Below are 8914 nucleotides of genomic sequence, written 5' to 3' on the forward strand. Positions count from 1 at the left end.
ATACAAGCTAGAAATACAAGTAATGCAGAAAAGACAAAAGCAAGAAGCATAAGCATATAGAGATGTTAAGGAAAACAGTCTAAGTAAAGCAAGATTTGGTTAAGGGATGGATTACTGGAGAGACCCAGAGGAGTCTCTTCTCTGTGCCTCTGATTTACTGTTTACAGAGAAAGATAAGTCCAGAACTAAGATCACTCAGTGCATTGTCCTCTGCTTTTTTAAATCTCACAAGCCTGTCGGACTGGTTTGACTCACATTTGCAGTGCTAATCATACTCTGGTGTAGTCAGAGCTATGAATATAGTCATGTATGGCATATCTTGTGTCAGAGTAAGGAGGGGTGATCTATTCAAGTGTTGGAATAAGCAGTTGTATCTCTACTTGTGAAAAATAAAAACCCCACAGGGATGGGGACTGAGGCCAGCCAGACCCAAGCATCCAACATGGTTCTGTAAAATGTCTCCACAGACTCTAGGGCTGGCATGTCTGTGGTAATCTTCCATGAGAAGAATGGCAGCCACACTGCTCTACTCCAGGAGAAGCTGGATCTAGGCTTAATGCTGATTCCTTAGAGCTTGGATTAGACCAGACAGAACTGTGATGACCTAAAATTCTGGGTTTGTTCAAACCAAGAACAATCTCTGAGAGGATGCTTAAACTACAGGTTTACCTTCTAACCACTAAGAATTATTGAGACTCCGTAAACTTTCTAAAGAAAATTCAGTTTGTTACAGATTCATAAGTTGAAGATAGGGCTCAAGACCAAGTCTGTTATCCTGAGACCAGCCTCTAACTAGAGTACAGACGTTGTGAATGTGAAACCCACCTAGATACAGCCTCCCAAGATCGGGACTTCCAATCATCAGAATCACCTGGGGAACATTGTTTTTTAATTGAGGTAAACCATTAATTTAAAGTGTACAATTCAGTGGCATTTCATACATTCACAGTGGGGTGTATTCATAACGTGTATCTCTAAGACCTCTTCATCACCCTAAAAGGACACTCTGTATCCATTAAGAAGTCATATTTGGGGAGCATTTTAAAAGTACATATTCTAAAAAAATTAAGAAATAAAAAGAAATAAAAGTACATACTCCAGGACACCTGGATGGTTCAGTCAATTAAGCATCCGACTCTTGATGTGGGCTCATGTCATGATCTCGCGGTTCATGAGATTGAGCCCCATATCAGGTTCTGTGCCAGTATCTCTTGGAATACTCTCTCTTCTTCTCTCTGCCCCTTCCCCCTCCCCTCTCTCAAAATAAATAAGGAAAGAAACATCTTTTTAAAGTACATATTCCAGGCACCTGGATGGCTACATAAGGTAAGCATCAGGTCCTGGTCTCGTGGTTCGTGGGTTTGAGCCCTGCATTTGGCTCATATGGACAGAACCTGGAGCCTGCTTCAGATTCTGTGTCTCCTTCTCTCTCTGTGCCTCGCCCGCTCACACTCTGTCTCTCTGTCTCTCAAAAATAAATATACCTTAAAAATAATAATAATGATAATAAAGTACATATCCCAATGCCCCATACCCAAGATATTGTAATTCAGTGAACATAGAAATGTTTTCCACAAGTTCCCAAGTATCCCATTCCTAGATATTCTTGTCCCTAAAGAAATTAAAATGTATGTCCACCAGAGATCTATATATGAATGATGATAGCAGTTTTATTCATAATCATTCAAACTTGGGATTAACCTAAACATCTCTCAGAGATACAAACACCAACTGTGGCATATCCCTGTAATGGAATAGTACTCAATGACTAAAAGGAATCAGGTTTTGATAAACAAGGATGAATCTTTAGTGTGTTACACAAAGTGAAGGAATCCATTTGCCACATATTCCATTTACATAACATTCTGGAAAATGCACATTAGTGGTTTTTAGAGTTTATGGGTGGGGGCAGGTTTGGGGTAAAAAGAGTAACACAAGGGATTTGGGGAGGGGTGATGAAAGGAGTTTGCATCTTGGCTGTGATGATGGTAACAAGCATCAGTCCAAGTGCATAGAACCTGACACCTAAAAGTGAATTTTACTCTACTTAAATTTAAAATACATTGAGAAACATTTTAAACTCTCTGGGTGTTTACGATGTGTGGCCTGTTAGAGAGACCAGTACACAGATAATGTCGGACAACCTCGTTATTCTATAACCCATTTGAGTTGCACTTTGGACACCTGGGATCAGTCAACTTACTATTTCCCTGGTTATCGTCTACAGTCAACAACTATTTCCCTGGTTATTGTCACAGCACATGGACGTTTTCACGCACTGGAAGTACAGGAGTGAACCGCTGTGCCCTGGAGCATGTGACAGACCACAGGACATGGGTCATGCACTGGTGGTATTCCAGTACTTGTCAGACTAAAACCACCCCATCAAACGTGGTGACTTTAGGACTTTCTTCAAAAATATGAGTTATGCTTCATCTCTTAGATTAATTGTAGTCAAAATAATTAATTGTAGTCAGAATAATATGGAAGTGATTTCCAGTAATGGGGATTAGAACACAATCTATGGATTTACCAAAAACATCGTGTTTAACAGCTGAAGTGCCATGTTTACCAACACATCATGCTTGACAAATTATTTTTAAAATCAATCCCAAATCAGACACCAAAAACAAGTTTTGATATGATAAATCCAATGATCCTAACCAATTCCAGGGTAGGTTGTTTTGGTTCTTTGCCTAAAATTTGGCACATAGAGAAAAACAAGCCTCTTCACAGAGCCCTGGATCCCTTTATTGTGAACATCTATGGAGAACAAATGAAAATCATTGGCAGATGTTTATGTTGGAAACCAGACCAATTACTTGTGGGACTATCCTTGAGCTCAAGCTCATTAAAAAAAAAAAAAAAAAAAAGCCATATCCTGCTGTGGCTGATCACCTACTCAAACAAGGTGGCTAAAATACAAAACGAAAGTCCCAGGTATAAGAAGAAGCAAGAAGTGAGCAATGGTTAGATTCAAAGATAATGGTAATTTCAACCATGAGACAGAGAGGGGAAAAACACCGCAAAACAAAACATGTAGTGAGGTAGATCGTATCTGATGTTTCAGTCCCTGTAGAGTTTGTTTTCTAGCTTGTGCTCCCCTTTGCTTGCCCTACTCTCAAACTGCTCCTAACACTATTTCTTTCTCAGCAATTTGCACACCATCGCTCCAGCTCTCTCTGAAGCGTTCTGTTCACGTTGCTTCTTTTTTTAGAGCTGCTTGTGCCTGAGAGAGAGGAAGTGGAGCTACAAGTGTTTCCTTTCTGCTCAAAACTGGCACTTTTTTGTAGTGGGGGAGGTAGCTGAGGACTAACAGCTTGCTTCCAACAGCTTGAGATAGCACTGAGTTTGCTTTTCTATAAGCCTCTCTTGAAACCCTTGTGTTATAAATTATTTGTAAATTTTATCACAACCTCCAGGAAGCAAGCTGGACCGATTCTCCCAATGCCAGATGGCTTAGCAGAATTTTCAGATGTTGCTCCTCTATTGCACATCCCTGCTTTTATTGCCCCAAACCCTAAAAGAACATCCAACTAGAAAGTGCATAAAAAGCTCATTATTTCACAGGTCCCCAGGGGAAAGTTCCTCCATGGAGAAGGAGTCTGAGACTTCCTCAAAGTAAGAACAGGGAGTGTTTCTCCATCTTTGCCACCTAGCAAAGCTCCTCTACATGGGAAGGGGTATGTACAGATCTGGGGGCCTAGCTTAGGCAGGTGTTCTATTCAATTTGTGTGTGTGTGTATGGTGTAAAATGATGTTGAGGAGTTGCACAAATTTGATAGTAAACAATGATTCTTCAGGAAAATTGTGCTGTGTAAGTCACAATTCTTCTGGGTGTAAGTGACAAACCATATGTGAACTAGGTCAGAGAGACAAAGGCTTCTATTGGCTTATATAAACAGGACAGATGAGGGAAAGAGTGACTCAAGGGCCCGAGACACATCGTACACTTTTCCTCTCTGCCTCTTGCTTCTGCTTTTCCCTGCAAGTGAAGGACATGGCGGGATTTGGGGAGCCACAGTTCAGTTAGAACTGCTTCCTCTTTCAGAAGAAAGAATGTAACATGCGTGTGTACACACACACACACACACACACACACGCACACACTAATCGTGTTTGGAAGACTTAGACGGCATACTGGAGCTTTGGGGCACAAAGGAACCCTTTCCCCAAAAGAAGACGGAGAGCACAGACGTGGCTCCTGTGGGACTTGCTCTGAGCCAAAAACAGATTATTTTTATCTTGAGCCTTCATATTCCTCAGAATACATTTACAGCAGTTTGAGAAGCACAGACATATGTCATATGGTATCTCGGACAGCCTCAAATTTGATGGCCTATGAAGAATTCCCTAGTGAGAAACTATGTTTGTTCTCTGATAGGACTTTTGATGGATAGGAATCTGTGAGATACAAGACAATGAGACATAGTTAAAAACCCTCTTTAGAAAAACTAAGCACAGTATTGGGTTATAGGAAGAGAGAAAAAGGAAGGAATGAGTAAAATGAGAGAGAAGAAAAGGTCCATGTGAGCCTAGACATTACATTAAAAATCCCCAGTAGTGGGAAGGCCAACGAGTTCCTAAAATTAGGAGATGTAACATTAAAGTTGAAGTTGTTGGTGTTGATGCTGTGGTTTAGATCCCGTGACAGAGACAGATTAGGTGTTTTACAAAACCCATTTTCTTTGCTTCCTGGACTCACAACTAGACTCTGTTTCCCAGCCTCCCTTGCTGTTAGGTACAGTCATATGACTAGTTCTTGCCAATGGAATATTGGCAGGATGACACCGCCACCTCCAGGCCTGGCTTACCCAACTCCCACACTCTTCCCTGTCCTGCAGGCTGGCCGCAGAAGGTCAGGTGAAGGACTCCATGACCCCAACAGATGCTGGAGCCGCTAGGTGAAAGACACCCCTGTCTGTGTGAAGGACTGTATGGATCAGGCCCCTTGCCACCTCCATTGGACTATGATATGAGTAAGGAAATATCCTTTTGCTAATGTTATTACAGTAGAGGCTTGTTTGTTATAGCGGTTGACTTATCCTGACAAATGCAAACTTCTTCCCCCACTCCCTTCTCAGACCTTCCAAATAGTCTACTATACATACAAATGTCCTATGAGAGTGGGAATTCTGTGGCAATCATAAAGGACACCGAGTCTCTTATATGGGTTAGCATGGCATGGAACAGAAACCACATTTGCAGGAGGCAATATGTTCCATAATCTCAAACTGTTTGCAAAGGCAGGAATTCAAGGCCAGGGATGACCATGCAACCCTAAACTCCTTAGGGATTTATGGAAGTGTTGGAATGGGTTTTGACTTCTGCAGAGCGTGGAATGAGAGAGGTTTTAGGAGCCTTATCTAGATCTGAAGGGAATGACATGTGGATTATGTTGTTATTTTTATGTGGTTCAGGAGTGAAAAAAGGTTTTGACTCATATGTCAAGCATGAACGTTTAATAATGCTTCTGACCACAAAAACTTGAAATACTACTTAAATCACATAGATGCTTATAGAAGTGTTTAGAGAAATCCCTGAAAGACAGCTCAATGGGGTCTGTTTAACTGGAAATGAAAAAGCAGCCAGAATCTATACGTCGCTGGCTGTCCAACCCAAATTAGGTTCTCCCCATTTTTGTCTCCCATAGCATTCTCTTGTTTTCCTTTAAGTCATTAATGAGATATTTATTATAGCATTTATTTTTTAGGTGTGTTTCCCTGACTACACTCTAAGCTAATGAGTCCAAGGACTGTGTCTCTTTCATCCCCCAATATAGACCTGGCACCGTGCCTGGCACACACCTGATGAATATTTGTTGCAATGGAATGAAATCTGTACGTGTGAGAGCCTCATATAGGTACCTGTTAGCCCCAGAGAATTCACTTCCTAACTTCGGTTTGACAAATCAGATATTTTTTAGCTATTTGATAATTTGAAAAATGTATTTTTACCTTTTATGTAAAGAAAATGTCATTTATCATGTATGAATATGACAAGAATTCTCCTACATGAATTTTAAAACAGGGGTAACTGTAGGGTGGTGGTTATTGTTGTTATTATTATTATTATTGATAACATATACTTCTCCCTAGGAAACGCATGAATCCTTTTCCCATGGGTTATAGCCTAGACTGAGTTTGAAACTAAGAGTGTCTCTTTCTCTTCAATCCCAGAAGCACAATGTTAAGTAAACAGGCTTCCTGGCTGAACCTCAGCTGACCTGCCTACTGGAACCTTTCTTATCAGAGTTCCAGGAATGATCACTTACATTTTTTTAAGAACAAGATATGAAAGAGCATAGTGGTCTCCTTTTTCCTGCTGGCTTTGTATGAGTCTTGCAGTTCTCCCTCAATCAGTACAGCTTAAATGCCTAATTAGGCTTTTTCTCACCATGTCTGACCCTCCCCCAGCCATTGGAATCCAGAAGTCCAAACGTGGCACCTTCATACCTCTTTAGTGGATTTTAATCATTTGGTGCAAAGTTATGTTGAATATATACTTATCTCTTTTCCTCTGTTTGCTTATAAACTTATTGGGGCAGATTCAGTAAATACCTACCGATTTTCTTTATTTCTTCATTCTGAGAATAAGTCCCTACCATACTTAATGTTTCTTAGAATAGTAGAAAACAATGAAGAAGAATATCCTGATTCCTGATGCAAAGAAGAAGATGCAGCTCTGTGATTGGTATGATCAGGGATTAATCCTGAGGGACCCTTGGTAAAATGTCCAGTGTATAGTCAACCCTCAGTAAATATTAGCTTACTGTTAACTTCTCTCAATGACTAATAGCTTTCCAGAGCCTAATCGTGAGGAAGATTATAAAGCTACTTCTAAGCTCAAAGGCAAAAAAGGCCATGATCCGTGTCTCCTTGGGTACAAGATAGAAAAATGGAACTTTTTGTGCTAGATCTAGAGTCCAATGACTTAAAATTAAACAAGCTTATAATAACTCACTGAGTTAATGAAGTTCACAGAGAAGCTGAACAGAATGTCATTTACTGTCACTTGCTGCACTGTGCAATAGAGGAGCCACTCGCAACATGTGACAATTTGAATTCATCAAAACTAAATGAAATTTGGGGTGCTCAGCTGGCTCAGCCAGTAGAACATGCAGCTCTTGATCTCAGGGTCATGAGTTTGAGCCCTACGTTGAGACTATGTTTAAAAAAAACTTAAAAACTAAATGAAATTTAAAATACAGTTCCTCACAGTTTAAGTACTTGATAGCCACAAGTGCCATTGGCTCCCCTAATGGACAGCACAGACCTAAAACATTATCATCATCTGAGAAAATTGTACTGGACAGAGCTGTTCTCTAGGAATAGTTTTTTACTATTTACCAGTATTTTTATATAATATAAATATTTTTATTTATATTATGTATATTATTAAATATAAATATTTACCAGTATTTTACAAATTTGTTTGTTTAGTAGGCACACTATTTTTGTTTTATGTTTTTGTGCACACTTTTTAAGTGTAGTTATTTATTTTGAAAGACAGCACACACAAGCAGGGGAGCGGCAGAGAGAAGGAGAGACAGAATCCCAAGGGGGCTCCGCACCATCAACACAGAGCAGGCTTGAACCCACGAACTGTGAAATCATGACCTGAGCTGAGATCAAGAGTTGGACGCTTAACTGGCTGCACCATGCAGGTTCCCCTTGTGTGCACACTTTTTCATCCTTGAAGAATAACGTGTTGAACTGTCTCTCTGCTAGCCGGTTGATATTTAAAGCAGGCACAATGGTTGACAACACTATCGTTGGTTACACTTACTGGGAATAAAGGTCAGAAAGATGAAATCAAAAGATTAACTCTCTTATCTTTTTGCAAGCATTAAAAAGGAGGAGTCATCTTAGTTAGGGGTTTTGAAGCTGAGTAGGTGTTTGGGGTTTGAGAGCTAGTCACTGACAAATGAGCAACAGAACTATCAAATGATGATACCACTTTCAATAAATCACCCAAAATGTTTCACGCTCAGATAATAATGCTGTAGAGGGCTTTTCCTAAAGTTTGAAAAGTCTCTCATTTACCTCATAGTGAACTCACTGGAAACATTGACTGCCTTTTCTCTTGAGTGAGGCTGATACGCAAGTATTTGTTAAGCTCTGTGCCTAGCTACATGAAACTACTGAGTTTTTAAAAACCATTGTGTCTTGCCTGAATAGACTTTCATCCAAATTTCAATAATTAGAATAATTGTGTTTGGCCTATTTTGCTGATTAATATTTAAAATAGGGGCACCTGGGTGGTTCAGTCAGTCGAGCGCCTGACTTCAGCTTAAGTCATGATCTCACAGTTCATGGGTTTGGGCTCCACATTGGGCTCTGTGCTGACAGCTCAGAGCCAGGAGACTGCATCGGATTCCGTGTGTCCTTCTTTCTCTACCCCTCCCCCATCTTTCTTTGTCTCTCAATAATAAATAAATGTAAAAAAAATTTTTTTAAAGATCTAAAATAATAATAACAGCAGGTTCAGTGCTCATGATGTGCACCATGCTACGTACTTTCCGTGCATTCATTTAACCCTGAAAGCAACCCTGCAAGGTGCTGTTATCCTTCTTTTATAAATAAGACAACAGCATGCAGAGGAGTCAGCTTGTTTTCTGAGGTGACACAGCTGGGCAGGGGCAAGCTGGCACTTGAGTCCAGACTCGCTTCACTCCGTCATCTGGACTTTTATCTGTTGCTGAATGCTGTCCTTCTTGTACTTGAGGCATTTTGCAGAAACTAGGTCTAAATCAGAAGCATGCTAGCTAATTCTCAATTGGTCAGAAAAATAAACCAGCCCTCATGCCACACACTTTGCTCTGGGATTGCTTTATAGCAGACTCCCTCTCTCTCTGGTCATCTTATGGGCTCATCTCCTTTTCCTAAACTGAGAATACGCTACCATGTATACT

This window comes from Hyaena hyaena, unplaced genomic scaffold (assembly GCF_003009895.1).
Source record: "Hyaena hyaena isolate Hyena2069 unplaced genomic scaffold, ASM300989v1 scaffold_241, whole genome shotgun sequence".
Lineage (NCBI taxonomy): Eukaryota > Metazoa > Chordata > Mammalia > Carnivora > Hyaenidae > Hyaena > Hyaena hyaena.